We start from the raw sequence: 17,457 nt of genomic DNA, 5'->3' as shown, positions 1-17,457 counted from the left end.
GTGATCCAAGGAAGGAAGGAAAAGCTTGAAGGATCAAGAGGAGGCTAGAAGGATTCGGTTTTGATCATCATTTGCTGACTTCAGAAGGTATAAAGTCTATACCTTGCTTGCTCTTTTGATAGATCCCACTTTGTGGAGTTTTAGGGCTTTTCTAAGCCACTTTGGTCACCAACCATGATTGCAAGCATGGTTTGACGTTGATGTTTCAGATCTAGGTCCTTTGAGGGGTTACAAGGCAGAAAGGAGTGGCTTTTTGTCACACCCCAAAACCGGAACGGCGGAAACGTTCGGAGGCGGAGGACGTCATGTATAGTATCACAACAATGCAAAGTAGTAAACGAGCAACAACATCATCCATTGCATTATTAGTATAATTTTACTTACAAGTGTATTCTTTCATAGTAATAACAACATAATGAATACTCAAAATAAAAGACGAGTCTTGACTACTCCGTCTTCTCTAAACCTTGCATCGGTATCTGTCTATTTGTGACCTGAGAATACAAGTTATTTTGAAAGCGAGTATCAGCTTTAAAGCTGGTGAATTCATAAGTATTTAATGTCGTTATCTATATAAGTATTAATGAAAAGTCTTATAAGTAAAAGTGTAAACGTTTGAATTTCCTAGAAAATCCCATATTTCCTATTAGTATAAAAAGGTAGTCTTCTACCAAAACTAGACTCTTTTGAAAGTAGTCTTCTACCAAGACTTAAGTGAAAGAGAGCAAGCAAGTAAGTAGTCTTCTCACGAGACCCATTGTAAGTAAGTAGTCTTCTCACGAGACCCGCTGTAAGTATGTAATAATATGATTGGTAGTCCGTATTCTACGTTTGGAACTAAAGGTGACTTCCGCAATGAATCGCTAGGTCAAAATCCATATTTATTACCAAATCATATATAAGCCCAAACTATACCTATAATAGCTTACTAGGGATATATGAACGTATACCTTTGCTACCCAAAGGTACTAAACTGACTGATCAGAACTATTATGTTCGTATATATACACATGATATATAACTAAATATTTAAACGACCTTCGGACGGGTACCCAATACCCACCAGAACACATCCCAACGAGGAAACGGAAATAAAGCAGGTTAGCCTTCCTAAGTCCTTTAAACATTACTTATATAACTATTACATATACAGGCATGCTTTTAACAAGGTATCTATGTAAAAGTATCCATGTAAGTGTATCTAAGTAAGTGTATCTCTTCATATAGCATTTAGTATAGACTCATGTATGAACTGAATCTGGTGTAATTCCTTGTAATAGGAATAGCAAGTAGTATCTCCTAACTATACCTATAATAGTTACTAGCAATGTACAAGTATCAACGAAGGTATACCTTTGCTAGCCAAAGGTACTGAACTGACTAAGGGTACTTTTATGTCTATATATGTATACATGATATATAACTGATAGTTGAACGACCTTCGGACGGATAACCGATACCCTAAAGCCACATCCCAACGAGGAAAAGGAAATAAGGCGAGCTAGCCTTCCTAAGTCCTTCAAACATTACTTATATAACTATACATATATAGGCTTGCTTTTAACAATAAATAAATAATAATGACTTGATGTCATTCTATAAAGCATTTCAAAAGTAATTCCTTTGATAACAAAGTACAACAGAGTTTGGAAAAAAACATACAGAACGAAGTACAGTTTAATAATAAGTTGTTAAACAAGTAAAACATTTTGGAAAGCCATTTGAAGTAATCAGTTTGATAAAACAGCTAAAAGTGTAGTACATCCATTTTTATGTTGGTTATTAATCACATGCGACTGATATAATAACTAGTATGATTTAACTTGTATTTCCCCCCCCCCCCCCCATAAAAGCATTTAAATCATTTAAAACATTGATTAAGGGGTATGAACTCACCTGTAGATGGTGGTTTGGATGAACGGAAGATGTAGGATGCTAAGTGTCAAGTGAGGACTTGTACACACACAATGATCCTAGTTAACATATAATCAAACATATATGTATCTAATTAGTCATTTAATAGCTAATTAACCAAGTTAAAACACCCTAAGACATGAAAACACTTTGATTCAAGTGTTATAGGTACCAAAGGGTTGCATCTAAAAGTTGTATGGCATGACATTGGAGTTTATGGCCCAAAGACCACTCCTTATGGAGTTTACGGCCTAAGGTCATTACCCCCATGAGTTTACGGCCGTAAACTCATGGTACTAAGTGCCATTTGGTGATTTAATGTCTTACAAGTCAAGATTGAACATCCAATGATCAAGTCCAAGCCTTAGGATAGCATTAAGGGCACAATAACACTACCTAGTAGAGTTTATGGCCTAAGGACCCTTTCCTTAGGTGTTTACGGCCGTAAACTCCTATGGGGAGTTGTTTTGATTGTTGTTTAAGGTCTTGAACACTTCTAGGAAGGATCAAGGTTGGCATCCAAGGCATAGGAAGGAACTAAGGTCCAATTTACCACCTTGAAAGGGGTTTACGGACCAAGATCATCATTGGCCGTAAACTCCTTTGTTCTGTGGTTTCATGATGATTTTCAAGTGTTATTAAGATCATACTAAGCATACAAGAAGCTAGGGCAAGTGCACTTACAAGATAGGAGCTCGATTGGGTGATTAAGGTCCAAGAACACTAGTGTGTGTTCTTGGTGTTTTGAAGATCTAATGAAAATCAACAATTGAATGGATGAAATGATGTATAATGACTAGGAGATAGGCTATAACAACAAATCAATTCAAGTAATACTTACATTTTCGGAAAATCCGGTGAAGAACGGTATGCTACTTGAGAGAGAATGGATTTGGTTCTTGAGTTTGGAAGTTAGGAAATGAAAGAATGGAGAGTAAACTCATGCTTAAGGCATGAGTTTGTGGCCCTAAGAGAGTTCACGGATCAAACTCTCTTTATTTTTCCGTGAACACCAATTCAAGGTGTTGATTGTTCCATTACATTCCCGATTAACTAGAAATCACTTCCTTTTACCTGTCCGATTCATGAATAATTAATTAAAATACTCAAAGACTTTAAACTGGCTAAAAATTAGCAGAAAAGTATTTAACTTTTAATTGAGATGTTGGATTGTAGAGTTCATACGAATGAAAATTTCAGGTTGTCACACTTTTGCACTCAAAGGAAGGCCCCATGCATTGTGAGAGCTTGTTTTAGGACCTTTTGAGCTTAAAGTCCCATGCAAGCACATAAAGGTTGTAACTTTACATGCTAGATCGATTGTAGAAGCATAGATCTACATTTTGATCAAGTGTTGTACATCAGAAAGCAAAGATTCAGTGAGTGGTTGTGACCAACTCGGCGAGTCCGTTCTTGGACTCGACGAGTCCAAGGTTCTATCCCATATCAGTTGAGGGTAATAAGGACCCAGTTTAGTGTGGAAAGGTTTTAATCGGGTCCCAAGGAGTGACCCAACATTCTGGACTAAGCCATTGTTCTGGAAATTCATGGGACTCGGCGAGTGCATGAACAGACTCGGTGAGTCCAAGACAATCTTCTTAAGGATGAAGATGGACTCGACGAGTTGTTCATACAAGTCGGCGAGTCAAGGGCAGGATCTAAGTATCAGTTGATGATGAAATCGACGAGTTGTTCATACAACTCAGCGAGTCGGATGAGAATTCAGTCGATGTTCATTTAGAAGGAAAACTCGTCGAGTCATCGCCTAACTCGATGAGTAGAGACGGGTTTGAGGTCTAATGGAAGGATAGGGACTCGGCGAGTTGGCGAGCCAACTCGGCAAGTCATGTCAACTAGAAGTTGACTTTGACTTTGACTTGGTCGGGGGGGGGGGGGGGGGGGGGGGGGTAAAATGGTTATTTTACCCTAAGAGTAGATGTCAGTTTCTAACTAAGTGTTTTGAGGGAATTTTAGCCGGAGGATTTCTAGAGCAGCAGCAGCAGCAGTCAGAGGATTCCGGCACAGTTCAGCAGCTACTACTAGGTGAGTTACCTTCCAGTAGCGGTGGGTCTACGCCCACAATGTCGGCCCAGTAGGGATCGTATGCTAGATGTTTGTCTTTGTGATAATCATCTGTGATGTTACTACCTGATATGTTATATGCTAGCGTGACATGGTATGTGATAGTGATAGAGTTCTGTTGTTAGGACCGAAGGGTAGGTTAGGCACCCTAGATATGCCTAACAGTATGTTATGACATGTTTAGCTGCTAGCATGATATGTTACATGAGATAGAGGTAATAGGAGGGGGAAGATTCCCCGAGGTTCGGTTGTAAGGACCGAAGGGTAGTCAGCACCCTAGAATTGCTTGACATGGGTAAGTCAGCGCTCCAGAATGGCTTGACACAGGAAGGACGGCACCCCAGAATGGCCGTACCATGTAGGTCGGGCACCCCAGAAATGCCTAGCAGTATGTATGTGATATGATTGTATGGTACGTGGTACGATGGGGGAACTCACTAAGCTTCGTGCTTATAGTTTTCAGTTTTGGTTTCAGGTACCTCTTCAACGAAGGGGAAGGAGCTGGTGCGGTAGCAGCACATCATACACACACATATTCATTTTCCGCATTATGAGATGTTCTCGGATTGTACTCTGACATTATTATTATTTTCATGTTTTGGGATTTCAGACACGAGATATGTTTAATGAAATGATATGATCGAATGATGTTTTACTTCAAATGTTTTACAAACCACTTACTTTAAATGAAATTTTTGGGCGTGAAAATTGTGTCGTTACAAGTTGGTATCAGAGCCCTGGTTTGAGGGATTCGGACACACCCTTGGGGGTGTGAACTCAAATTGAGGGACTAAAAGATTTTGAAAAAGGAAATGTTTTCTAAAATTTAAGTAAAGAGTTTTTGAAAAAGAACGAAGTGTGTGATGTGCGCGATCGGCCGAGCTCAAGTAAGTATTCCCCAAAGTACCCATACAAGTTTATGTTACGTTTATCAGTTTCAGTAGAACAGCATGCTAGAATAGGACTAAGGATCTAGGAGTGATGCCTTATGTGCCTGCTTTATGTGCTTCAGCTTATGAGAGTTGCATGCTAGATTTGAGTAGACAGCAGTAGGATAGCCTGTCTAGGTTACGCCTGATAGTATGAGCTTAGCATTGTATGCTAGTGCAGTTCCTGTTATGAGGATAGAGTTGCTTGAGATTGTTCCCTTTTTGTCCGAATGATGTTTGCTTTGTGCTATGTGGGCTTTGAGTGATGGGAGTTAGCTGTTAGGTGAATACGTTAAAGTCACATGTGATTAGGGTTGAATAATCTTAGAGTGTTTGATTTGACTGTATTGTGTAGCTCTTGTTTTAGTCCTAACCCTTGTAGGGATGAGTCCCTTACTCGAAGGACTATCCGAGCCTCATTGCATGTGATTGTATTCAGGTAATGGCTAATTGGCATTACAAAGAGACCTTCAGTAGCTGAGGACCAGTTTGGGTGGAGTCAGAGGTTTCCTAGGGTAAGCCTAGGATGAGAGTAGCAGAGATCAGCAATGGTAAAAGGGATCTGGTGGAGTCAAGGCAGTCCTTGAGGAAGGTACGGATAGATGTGGAAGGTAGTATGGGCCCGTACTATTGAAAGCAGAGGATCCGTACCCGACTTGAGGAAGGCTAAGACAAGACCGGGGAACTTGTAATAGATGTGATCCCTTTAAAGATATCAATATCACTAATAGTTGCCTGTATGTATTGCAGAATGGTGGTACTACGTTAGAGGCCAGAAGTTGGCAGTTCTAGAGAGGGATCGGGTTCAGGATCAGGTTCCAAGCCAGCAGATGAGAGGCTACGCGAGTTCATCACGTCAGAGATCACTAGAGGCATCCTTGAGTCGACCCCCATCATTTTCAGGTCAATCAAGGAAGGGATAGTTGAGCTGATGAAGGACCGCCTCAGGGCGTTCACGAGTGACATGGCATCTGGCCAGTCAGGATCTTGCACACTGTCCTTTAAGGACTTCAGGGGCAGTTGTGCGCCGGATTTCCTTGGGGCAAAGGACCCCATTGCTGCCAAACGATGGATTGTGGACATTGAGTCCGCACAGCTGACCAGATTTTGCCCCAAGGGGTCGAAGGTGAGATATGCAGCATGATGTTTACGAGACCGAGCTAGAGATTTGTGGGAGTCCGTCGGTGACTCATTGGGAGCCTCGGCTGTTGAGGCTATGACCTGGTCGGACTTTGTGACCAGGTTCAGGGCAGAGTTTGCGCTGGCTTTCGAGCTTCAGTAGTTGGCCAAGGAGTTTTTAGATATGAGGCAAACGACGGAGATAGTGGCGGAGATCACCACCAAGTTTCGGGAGAGGGCGTTGTTAGTGCCCCAGTATGCGGGGGATGAGGATATGAGGAGGACCCGCTACCATGACATGCTACGGGCTGACATCCGAGAGCATGTTAGCTTTTCAGCTTGCCCTACCCTGGAGTCCATGATCGCCAAGGCGAGGGAGAGGGAGATCGATCTGAAGCATGTCCGGAAGAGGAAAGTAGAGGAGGGGCAGTCGATTGGGGCTTTGGGGAAGAAGCCCAAGGGATCAGATGGTAGGTCAAAAGGCCAGTCAGGACCAGGCCGTTGTAGGAAATGTTGCAGGCCACATGAGGGGGTGCGTAGATTGGGATCGTTGGGCTGCTACAAGTGCGGCAAGACGGGACATTTCAGCATGGATTGTACTGCCCCTGCACCGGTTATTCAGACGTCTGAGTTGCTGTGTTTCCACTACAACCAGAGGGGCCACAAGAAGGCCAATTGCCCCCCGTTGACAGTAGCATCAGCGCCAGTGAAGGCGCCAGCTCTAGCGACCCTGTTGATCACTGATGGCCGGCAGGGCAAGGCAGAGGCTCCAGTGATGAGGAGTCGGGCATTCTAGTTGACTACCGAAAAAGGCACGCGCTGCACCCGATGTGGTGACGGGTATGACTTTTTATTTATGCTGTTATGATATGCTGCTGTGATTTTGATATGTTATGTATGTGTTCTGTTTAGGATCGTTCCATGTGAACGGTATCCCAGTTCAAGTATTGTTTGATTCAGGTGCTACCCGATCGTTTGTTTCTCTTACGCTCAGCAAGAGATTTTCCGAGTCTTCAGGCATATTGGATTGCCCTCTAGACGTAGAGATTGCAGATGACCGTTCGGTGCAAGCATCGATGGTGTTCCGAGATTGTGTGGTGAGGTTATTTGAGGAGCGTTATCTACTGGATCTGGTTCCCATACCTTTGCGGGGGAACAAGGTTATTATCGGTATGGATTGGTTAAGCCCCAATGGGGCAGTGATCGACTGCGCACAACAGTTGGTGCAGATCAGGACCCCAAGTGGGGGAGAGCTGGTGGTTCACGGTGAGAAGCCACAACGAGGACCAACCCTATGTACAGCAGCGTGAGTTAGGCGTTACCGCCAGCAGGGTTGCACATGTTATATCGCGTATGTTATGGATACCCGGAAGGCGGCTAAAGCGATGGTGGGCGAGGTGCCCGTAGTACGAGAGTTCGTGGACGTATTCCCCGAGGAGCTACCTGGGATACCTCCGGAGCGCCAGGTGGAGTTCAGGATCGACCTAGTCCCTGGTGCGTCTCCGATAGCCAAGGCACCCTATCGGTTGGCCCCTCCCGAGATGCAGAAGTTGTCTACGCAGCTGTAGGAGTTGCTAGACAAGGGATTTATCAGGCCAAGTAGTTCACCTTGGGGAGCCCCGATTTTGTTTGTGAAGAAGAAGGACGGGTCGCACCGTATGTGTATAGACTATAGGGAGCTGAATAAGGTAACAGTGAAGAACCATTACCCACTCTCGAGGATTGATGACCTCTTTGACCAGCTACAGGGAGCATCTTGGTTCTCCAAGATTGATTTGCGTTCAGGATATCATCAGATGAGGGTCAGGGAGGAGGATGTGCAGAAGACTGTGTTTCGGACGCGCTATGGCCACTACGAGTTTGTGGTGATGCCCTTAGGGCTCACCAATGCTCCTGCCGCGTTCATGGACCTCATGAACCGCGTGTGTAGACCGATGTTAGACTGGTCAGTGATAGTGTTTATTGATGATATCTTGGTTTATTCCAATATGCTGGAGGAGCACGAGGAGCACCTGCGGGAGGTGCTGGAGACTTTGAGGAAGGAGAGCTTGTATGCCAGGTTCTCCAAATGTGAGTTTTGGTTGCGCGAGGTGCTGTTTCTATGGCACCTTGTCAAGCAAAACAGGATTTCGGTAGACCCGGCTAAGGTGGAGGTCGTGATGAGATGGGAGGTCCTGAAGTATCCATATGAGATTCAGAGTTTCCTAGGATTAGCGGGCTATTATCGGAGATTCATCCAGGATTTCTCCAAGATAGTCGTATCGTTGTCCAGGCTAACAAGGAAGGTCGTGGTCTTTCGTTGGGGGCCTGAGTAGCAGGCAGCGTTCGAGACACTGAGACAGAGATTGTGCGAGGCACCAATCTTAGCCCTGCCAGAGGGCATGGAGGATTTTGTTGTGTACTGCGATGCATCTATCTCAGGTTTGGGCGCGGTGTTGATGCAGAGAGGGCATGTCATCGCCTACGCGTCGAGGCAGCTGAAGCCTCATGAGGCGAATTACCCGACGTATGACTTGGAGCTGGGGGCTATTGTGTTCGCCCTCAAGAATTGGCGTCATTACCTCTATGGGGTTCACTATACCATTTACACGGACCATAAGAGTTTGAGGTACCTCATGGATCAGCCGAATCTAAACATGAGGCAGAGTCAGTGGATGGATGTGGTAAAGGATTACAATTGCGAGATCCTTTATCACCCGGGTAAGGCCAATGTGGTGGTCGATGCGCTTAGCCGTAAGGCGGCGCCGATCAGGTGTATCTGCATGCAGATGACAGTGGTGACTCCACTATTGGAGCGGATTTGGGAGGCCCAGCAGGAGGCCATGAAGGAGGAACATCGGAAGAGTGAGCGCATAGTGGGTCAGGTTTCCTCCTTCGACTATGACAGCAAGGGATTATTAACATTACACCGTAGGGTGTGGGTGCCATACCTCGGAGGCGTGCACCAGATCTTGATGGAGGAGGCGCACAAATCCCGATTCTCCATTCATCCCGGGGACACGAAGATGTATAGGGATCTTCGTCTGGACTATTGATGGCCCTGCATGAAGTGGGATGTGGCATGGTACGTGCAGCGGTGCTTAACCAGCAGGAAGGTCAAGGCTGAGCATCAGAGACCTCACGGCAAGATGCAGCCGTTGGATATCCCGCTGTGGAAATGGGAGGATATTACGATGGATTTTATCACCAAGCTTCCAAGGACCGCGCAAGGAGTGGATTCGATATGGGTCATCGTGGATCGATTGACCAAGAGCGCCCACTTTATCCTGATTCAGGAGAGCGCCCACTAAATGTAGATCACCGTTGTGTTGGGCTAAGGTAGGTGACACTCAGCTAGCGAGAGGTCAGACACCAAACAATGCATTAACAGGACTAGAAATCATACACGAAACGACCGAGAAGATAATTCAAATCAGAGATCGACTACAAGCATCAAGAGACCGATACAGAGCTACGCTGATAAACAGCGAAAGCCCTTGGAATTTCAAGTTGGGGATCAGGTGTTGTTAAAAGTCTCTCCATGGAAAAGGGTAATTCGTTTCGGGAAACGGGGAAAACTAAACCCACGATACATTGGACCATTCGAGATTCTTGCCCGAATCGGTCCAGTGGCTTATAGACTGCAGCTACCTAACGAGCTCAGCAGTGTACACCCCATGTTCCACGTTTCCAATTTGAAGAAGTGCTTATCCGACGAAACTCTCGTCATTCCATTGGAAGAAATTGAAATCAACGAGAATCTCCTGTTCGTCGAAGAACCGGTTGAAATATTAGACAGGGAAGTGAAGCGTACTAAGCAAAGTTACATTTCGATTGTGAAAGCTCGGTGGAACGCGAAACGTGAACCAGAATTCATATGGGAACGTAAAGACCAGATGAGGCAAAAGTACCCTCACCTGTTCTCGCTTTCTCAAATCTAGCTTCAAAAAGAATTTCATGACGAAATTCCCTCTAACCGAGGGATGATGTCACAACTAGGAATTCTGATGCGTTGTAAAACAAGTAACAAGGATAAAATTGTAACTAAAAGTTGAGAGCATGTATGATGCTTATTCAATGACAACAAAATTCCATCAAACACTCTATAGAAACATTCAAATAGTCAAGAAAAGGTTGGAAACCCTAAAAATCACGGTTTAAGTCTATTACGGTTTCCTTATTGGGCCTAATGGACCAATAAGCTTCCAATTTGACTATTTTGGCCTTAGAACTCTTAAATGGGCTCTAATTGGACCCACTCTCATGAGACTTAACCTTTTTGGGCCTTATAAGCCTAAAATGGACTAGTTTATCTTTAATAGGCCTTTTTGGGCCATAACAAATCCAATTAGCTTTAATGAACTCAAATCCATTCCTTTATGCTAAATTGGGCCGTGAACACCCCTAAAAGCCCAATGGGCCGAAAAATAGTTATTTAGCCTCATAATTTGGAGCAAGACTTAAAATGGGCCTATGATGATTCCTTTCCTCTTCATTAGCCCATTTCGGCCCAACAACAACAAAAAAATGAAAAATGAATTGGATAGAAAAGAGTTGACTAGGAGATGCCACCTCAATAAAATCCATCATGTATCCATGCAACAATTCCCATACATCACCATTGCAAATTACTTCAAACTCTCTCTAGAACACCTTCATCCTTCCTCCAAATATTCGAGAACCATAAGGGCTTCAAGAAGAACCTCATTCAAAAATCACTTCCAACTATATACTAGTGGTAAGATCTGGCAAACATGTTTTCCTTCTACACTTAATCACTCTTCTTATAACCTTAAATTCTTGATCATACTCCATAGAACTCTTCAAATTCGAGATCTCTTCAAGGAGCTTGCTAGGACCAAATTTTCTTCATTTCTTCAAAACTGTGAGCAACAAAGCAAGGTGAATTCATACCCCTTGTTTTTGGTTTTTACTTGTTTTTAGGGGGAGAATACAAGTATTTTGTGATGATCTATATGTGTTTGCATGCAATATGTGAATTCTTTAGTTTTTGGTTGTGATAATATGAAGTATTTGTTATATTTCAAGATCTATAATAAAAGGGGTGAAAGAAACATGAACAAGAACATAATGAACAATATACATCATGGATCTAAGGGTCTTTAAGTTTAAAAAGTGAAAAACAAAACCAAAACAACCTTACAAGTGTCATTTTTCCAAAAACAACAAAAATTGGGTATAAATTGTAATTTGTCGGTTTGATGAGGGTTATAAGTTGAATATTTGCATAAAGGCTGATTTTCATGAAAATAACACTTTTCAAAGGATCAAAAACATAAATTTTAGCTAAATGGGCTTAAAAGTGAGCCTAATGGGTTTTGGGCCCAAAGTTGCAAAAAAATGAGAATTCGAGGGGCTGAATTGGAAAACTTAATGAAATATGGGTCTAAAATGTAAATAAAATTTTTCAAGGGTTAAAAATGAGTTTATTACAAAATTTGGACTAAAAATGCAAAGTTTTTGATTTTGGGGTCAAATTTGTAAAACTTATGGAAAATGGGCCAAAATGTAACTTTTTTGCAAATGAAGGCTGGAAATGACAAATACAATAGTTTTGGACTAAAATTACTATTCAAATAAATTTTGGGTAGAAAATGTCAATAAAAATGGTTTAAGGACCAAAAATGTAAATTTTCGTAAAAAGGGACTATAACTCACATTTTTACAGAAAAAGGTGCCATAATCGTTAATCTAAATGTTTTTGGGCCAATTAAACTACTATAACTTTTCGGGTTATATATATATATATATATGTGTATATCGTTATAAATCAAACGTTAAAATATTTCGTTATTGTGAATAAACATTTAACATACTACGAATACCAACAATATGAACTTAAACTCAATAAAACATAAGCAATTCAAAATTAGGGCTCAAATACCTTCTCTACGTGCTATTGGGCCTTTGTGGCCCAATATCATATTTAATTGGGCCCGATATATTCACACATGTTTATTGGCCTCCTGTGACCCAATTACATGCCTAAGGGACCCTCAATGGCTTTTACATGCTATTGGGCCTTAGTGGCCCATTGGTATTGCTTGTAAGGTCCAAATCAAACATATGCATGATGGGCCAACGTGCCCGTCTCATACTCGACAGTCTATAATATCATACAGGATTAGTGGGCCTCTGTTGTCCTCTTCTCTTCGTCTGTTGTCCTCTTCTCTTCATCTGTTGGTCATAGTCTGTAGTTATAACCAGAGTCTCCTGGAGGGAGAGCGAGAGTTTGTGTATAGATTTATATGGGGTGACTCCCACACACCTGAGTTGTTCGCTACAGTTAGACTCGGCCAGTCTAGGGTGACAAAATCTTAAATCAATTCTGGCATTCGCTAGTATGCCAAGACAGATGAACTAGTCATTATTATGCATGGTTATAACGACTCACATCGAGATCCAACACCATCTAAGTAATCAGGGGAAAACAGATCCATTCTTGTGATGTTACAATAATATAAAACTGTCATACTATTTATATCGGAAAACATCGGGTTTTTCGGGGGATCAACATTATTCAATCCTATACACAACAACTATAATGCGATAATCAATTTCGGATAACAATCACTTTTACTTGTTTTGAAATCACATACACATGCACTTATGGGATCATCGTAGCTTTTTGCAAACAGTTTTTGTACAAAAATATCGGATTTTCTGGGTTTTACAAACGATACAATCAAGTTTTATATCAAACATGCTTATGAACTCACCAACATTATATATGTTGACGTTTTCAAAATAACTTGTATTCTCAGGTAACAGATAAGTCGAAGAATAATACCAACTGTGTTAGGATGTTATGTTTTGAAAAATTCTCAAACAATTTATGTTACGGATGTGTAATGCTTAAAAAATTTACTTGATGTGAACAATGTCAGTTGTACTATGTAATTTTGGTGATGTATGTGTTGTTCATGTATATTCATTGTTATGATATTTCAATTTAAGTCACGCGAGCCCTCGGACGTTTCCTCCATCTGGTTCGGGGGTGTGACAAGATTTCTCAAGCTTACACACTTTATTAGGGTACTTCGCATCTACAAAACCCTCTGGCTGACTCATGTAAATATCCTCAGCCAACTTCCCGTTAAGGAAAGCGGTTTTGACATTCATCTGGCAAATTTCATAATCATGAAACGCAACTATGGCTGTCATAACCCTTATAGATTTTATCTCCGATACTGGTGAAAAGGTCTCGTAATAGTCAACTCAAGGAGTTTGAGTAAAGCCCTTCGCAACCAATCGTGCCTTATGTGTGTACTTTCCCGTCCATGTCGGTCTTCTTCTTGAAGATGCATTTGCACCCGACCGTCTTACGACCTGGTACATTTTCAACCAAGTTCCAAACTTGATTATCGTACATGGACTCTTGATGTCCATTGCCTCTTTCCACTTTGCAAACTATTGGCCCGCCATGGATTCCTTGTAGTTGTTAGGTTCATCCAAATTTAACAATGTACTATCATTGATAAATGTATCACCTTCAATTGTTATATGAAAACAATGCAACACAGGTGGAACACTAACTCTACTGGAACGTCTTAGAGGTACAGACTCGTCAACTAGTTCAACATGTGTCTCATCCTCAGGTTGATTGCTAGTGTTAGAGGATCCTTCATTGCTTAACTCTTGAAGCTCTTCATGGTCAATTTACCTCCCACTATCCTCTTGGCATATGAGTTCTCTTTCACAAAAGACACCCCTTCATGCTACAAAGACCATGTTCTCACTAGGTCAATAGAAAAAAATATCCAAAGGATTTTTGTAGGTAGCCGATGAAAATACAACACTCACTACAAGGTTTGAGCTTGTCGTGAGTCTCTCGTCATACGAAAGCCTTGCAACCTCAAACCTTGATATGCGCTAACGAGGGAACATTCTTTGTCCACATTTTGTGAGGTGGTTTGGTAGCCTTCTTAGTTGGGACTAGATTAAGGATATGGGCAGCAGCCTCTAAGGCATACCCCAGGATGAGATAGGTAACGAAGCTTGACTCGTCATTGAACGAACCATGTCCAACAAGGTTCGATTGTGCCACTCAGCCACACCATTAAGCTGTGGTGTCCTAGGTGGTGTCAATTTTGAAACAATTACACATTCTTTAAGATAGTCGTGGAGCTCGATACTAAGATACTCACTACCTCGATCGGATCGGAGCATCTATATCTTCCTGTCCAATTGATTCTCCACTTATTGCTTTAACTCTTTGAACTTTTCAAAGGTTTCCGACTTGTGCTTGATTAAGTAGATATATCCATATATGTTATAATCATCGGTAAAGTTTACAAAGAAGCGGGTAGCATCCCTTGTGGTGGATCTGAAGGGTCCACACACATCAGTGTGTATGAGATCTAACAGACCCTGACCTCTTTCACAAGTACCAGTGAATGGTGACTTGGTCATCTTTCCAAAAAAACAAGATTCGCACGTATCATCCGACTTCAAGTCAAATGACTCCAACACTCCATCCTTTTGGAGTTGGGCTATGCTCATCTTGTTGACATGTCCAAGACGACAACGCCACAAGCATGCCTTGTACAAACCATTAGATGAATCAATATGCAATACATTATTTCCTAAGTTGTCTACAACCATCACAAGTTCATATATATCATTACAAGACAATGCTTCAAAATAAAATTTACCATCAAAAAAAGCATTAATAGAACCAATTTCATTGTTGATTGAAAATCTAAAACCATGTTTATACAAACCATGAAGATGAATAATGTTTCTCGCCATATCTGGCGAGTAGCAACAATTGTTCAAATCTAACCCTAACCCATTAATAAGAAATAAAGAATAAACTCCAATCTTGGTGACATGCGACGCTTTCCTTTTCCCCATGATCAAGTTCATCTTCCCGTGATCCACGTCCCTACTTCTTCTTAGAGAACAAATGTGAAAACCACATCCTGTATCAAGGACCCAAAAACTAGCATGTGATGATTTATTAGATTGAATAGTGTAAATACCAATGAAGGTGGGCTTTATCTTCCCATCATTAATGTCCTGCAAGTATTTAGGGCAGCTTCGTTTCTAGTGCTCCTTTTCATGACAATGGAAGCACTCTGCTTCCTTTGGATTGGATGAGGGAGCAGCAGCACCACCTTTGGACCCACTAGAAGAGGATCCATCATGAGACTTTCCCTTGTGGATCTTTGAGGAAGTTTTCCTCTTCTTTCCCTTCCCATGTCCAATTACCAGGACTTGGGGAGCAGTAGGAGTGGATACAACAAATTTGCCTTTTAAACAACTTTCCGCAGTTCTCATTAGGACTTGAAGCTTGCTCAGAGTGACTTCCTCCTTATTCATATGATATGTCATTCTGAACTGATCATAACAAGGAGGCAAGGAGCGTAGGATAATGTCAATAGCCAACTCTTCTTCAAAATTGACATTCAACTTTAGCAAGCGATCCGCATATCTTTTCATCTTTTGCAAGTGGGCCGTGATGGACTCTCCATCCTTCATTTTTGTTGTTATCATGGAGGCAATGATTTCATACCTTTCTTGTCGAGCACTATGATGGTACCTTTCCATCAAATCTTGGTGCATCTCGAAAGGCCAAAAGTCATCATAGGATTTCTAAAGCTCAGAAGTCATAGTGGCTAGCATAATGCACGACACCTTTGTCGCGTCCTTCTCATGAGTCCCTTACTCAGCCAGTTGCTAAGGAGTAGCAGTTTCTTCATCAATATCCTTTAGCTCTTTGTCAAGGACATATTCCTTTTCCTTGTAGTGAATGGCCATGTGAATGCTTCGAATCCAGTCATTGAAATTCGACCCATCGAAAATGACCCTCCCACATAGGTTCATGAGGGAGAAAGAGTTAGAAGCATTTGAGTTTGAAGCATTGTTTGAATTAGACATCTGAAAAGAAAGACAAGTTTTATAAGATAGAAATTCCTTAACATAACACCCAAATTAAATATTAAGGCTAGGACCCAAACACAATATTTCAGAATTCGGAAGAGGGATGTCGTAATCCAATCACAAAATATTTGAAAGTCGGTAAATGACGAGTTACCAATTTCACCACCCAAAACTAAAATTTTAAAGAATTAATTTTTATGAAATTCCTAGTTATTTGAGATTCATTGAACTATCCAATGGTATGTTTAAATCTCGATTATGCCCTTTAATTTTGTGACTGGTATACTGAGGATCACAAACAAGGTGTGAATAACCATGCAAATTTTCATGGCACTCTTGAGTAAGTTAACACCAAATCAATGTGCGGGTAAACCACACACGCTCCATTGATCTATGAAAATTCTCGAGCTACCCTTTACCACCCTTGTTAGTCCATATTAGCGTGCCAGTTAACTACACACGCTCCACAAACGACTTAGCAAGCTGCAAAGTTCAATTTCATGGAATAGCACCATTTTCACATTTTTCTAATGTAACTAAGATTGAGAATTTAGAAGAACATTTAGTTATTTTTATAATTATCATTATACTTTTTAGTTAGAATTAATGTCCTATCCACCCGTTTGGCTAACGACCCTCCACTAGTCAAGTAAGCGGTGGATGAGAGTGGACACCCATTCAATCGCCATTTTATAGGCAATTTCCTTATACCCCTTATAGACCAGCTTCGTGAATGAGGCCTACTAACGGTAAGACGGACTGTCTTACACACACACACACACACACACACACACACACATATATATATATATATATATATATATAAGTATTAGGCTTTTAATATTATAATAGTATAAGGGTTGAATTTTACACTTTTAAAACTCTAAGGTTTAGAATTTAAATATTTCAAAATTAAAACATTTTAATCAATTTTTTTTTAAATTCCAACACTTGAGGACAAATTTTGAAACTTATCAAAACTCTTGGTTCAATTTGAAAACAATTAAATTAATCATGTAATTAACCATATCACATAATTGACCTAATTTAATTTCATATAGCAAGATGATTCAAATTCTAAAAATAATTAGTTTTTTACAAAATCAAGTGATTATCTTAAAATTTGACAATCATCATTCAATTGGATGAGGACAATCATTATCTTATTAGAAAAATCGAATTTTAACAGTCAAAACAGTTTGTGGTAATGATCCTAATCCAAAACTGGCCAAAAAAACTCGAAAAACTTCAAACAGATGATCCAAATCATCGAGTTCATGGCATGGACTCGTCGAGTTAGAACAACTCATCGTGTCCAGCAGTCAGAGGCAAAACAATGAAGTTTTTTCAGCTTTGAAAATGACACAATTGCATCAATATAACAGAAAACACCATAGGCTCTGATACCACTGACGGGTTTTGAGCACAATAACATCCTTGTGGTACACATACAACCCTAATGCTTTAGATCTAAGTTTTCGCAAGTTATACATGAAATTTCATTTTATCAAAAGCATATAGCCTAGCT

The sequence above is a fragment of the Lactuca sativa genome, chromosome 4 (genome assembly GCF_002870075.4).
Source record: "Lactuca sativa cultivar Salinas chromosome 4, Lsat_Salinas_v11, whole genome shotgun sequence".
NCBI lineage: Eukaryota > Viridiplantae > Streptophyta > Magnoliopsida > Asterales > Asteraceae > Lactuca > Lactuca sativa.
The sequence above is the reverse complement of the archived record's forward strand: the minus strand, read 5'-3'. Positions refer to the sequence as shown.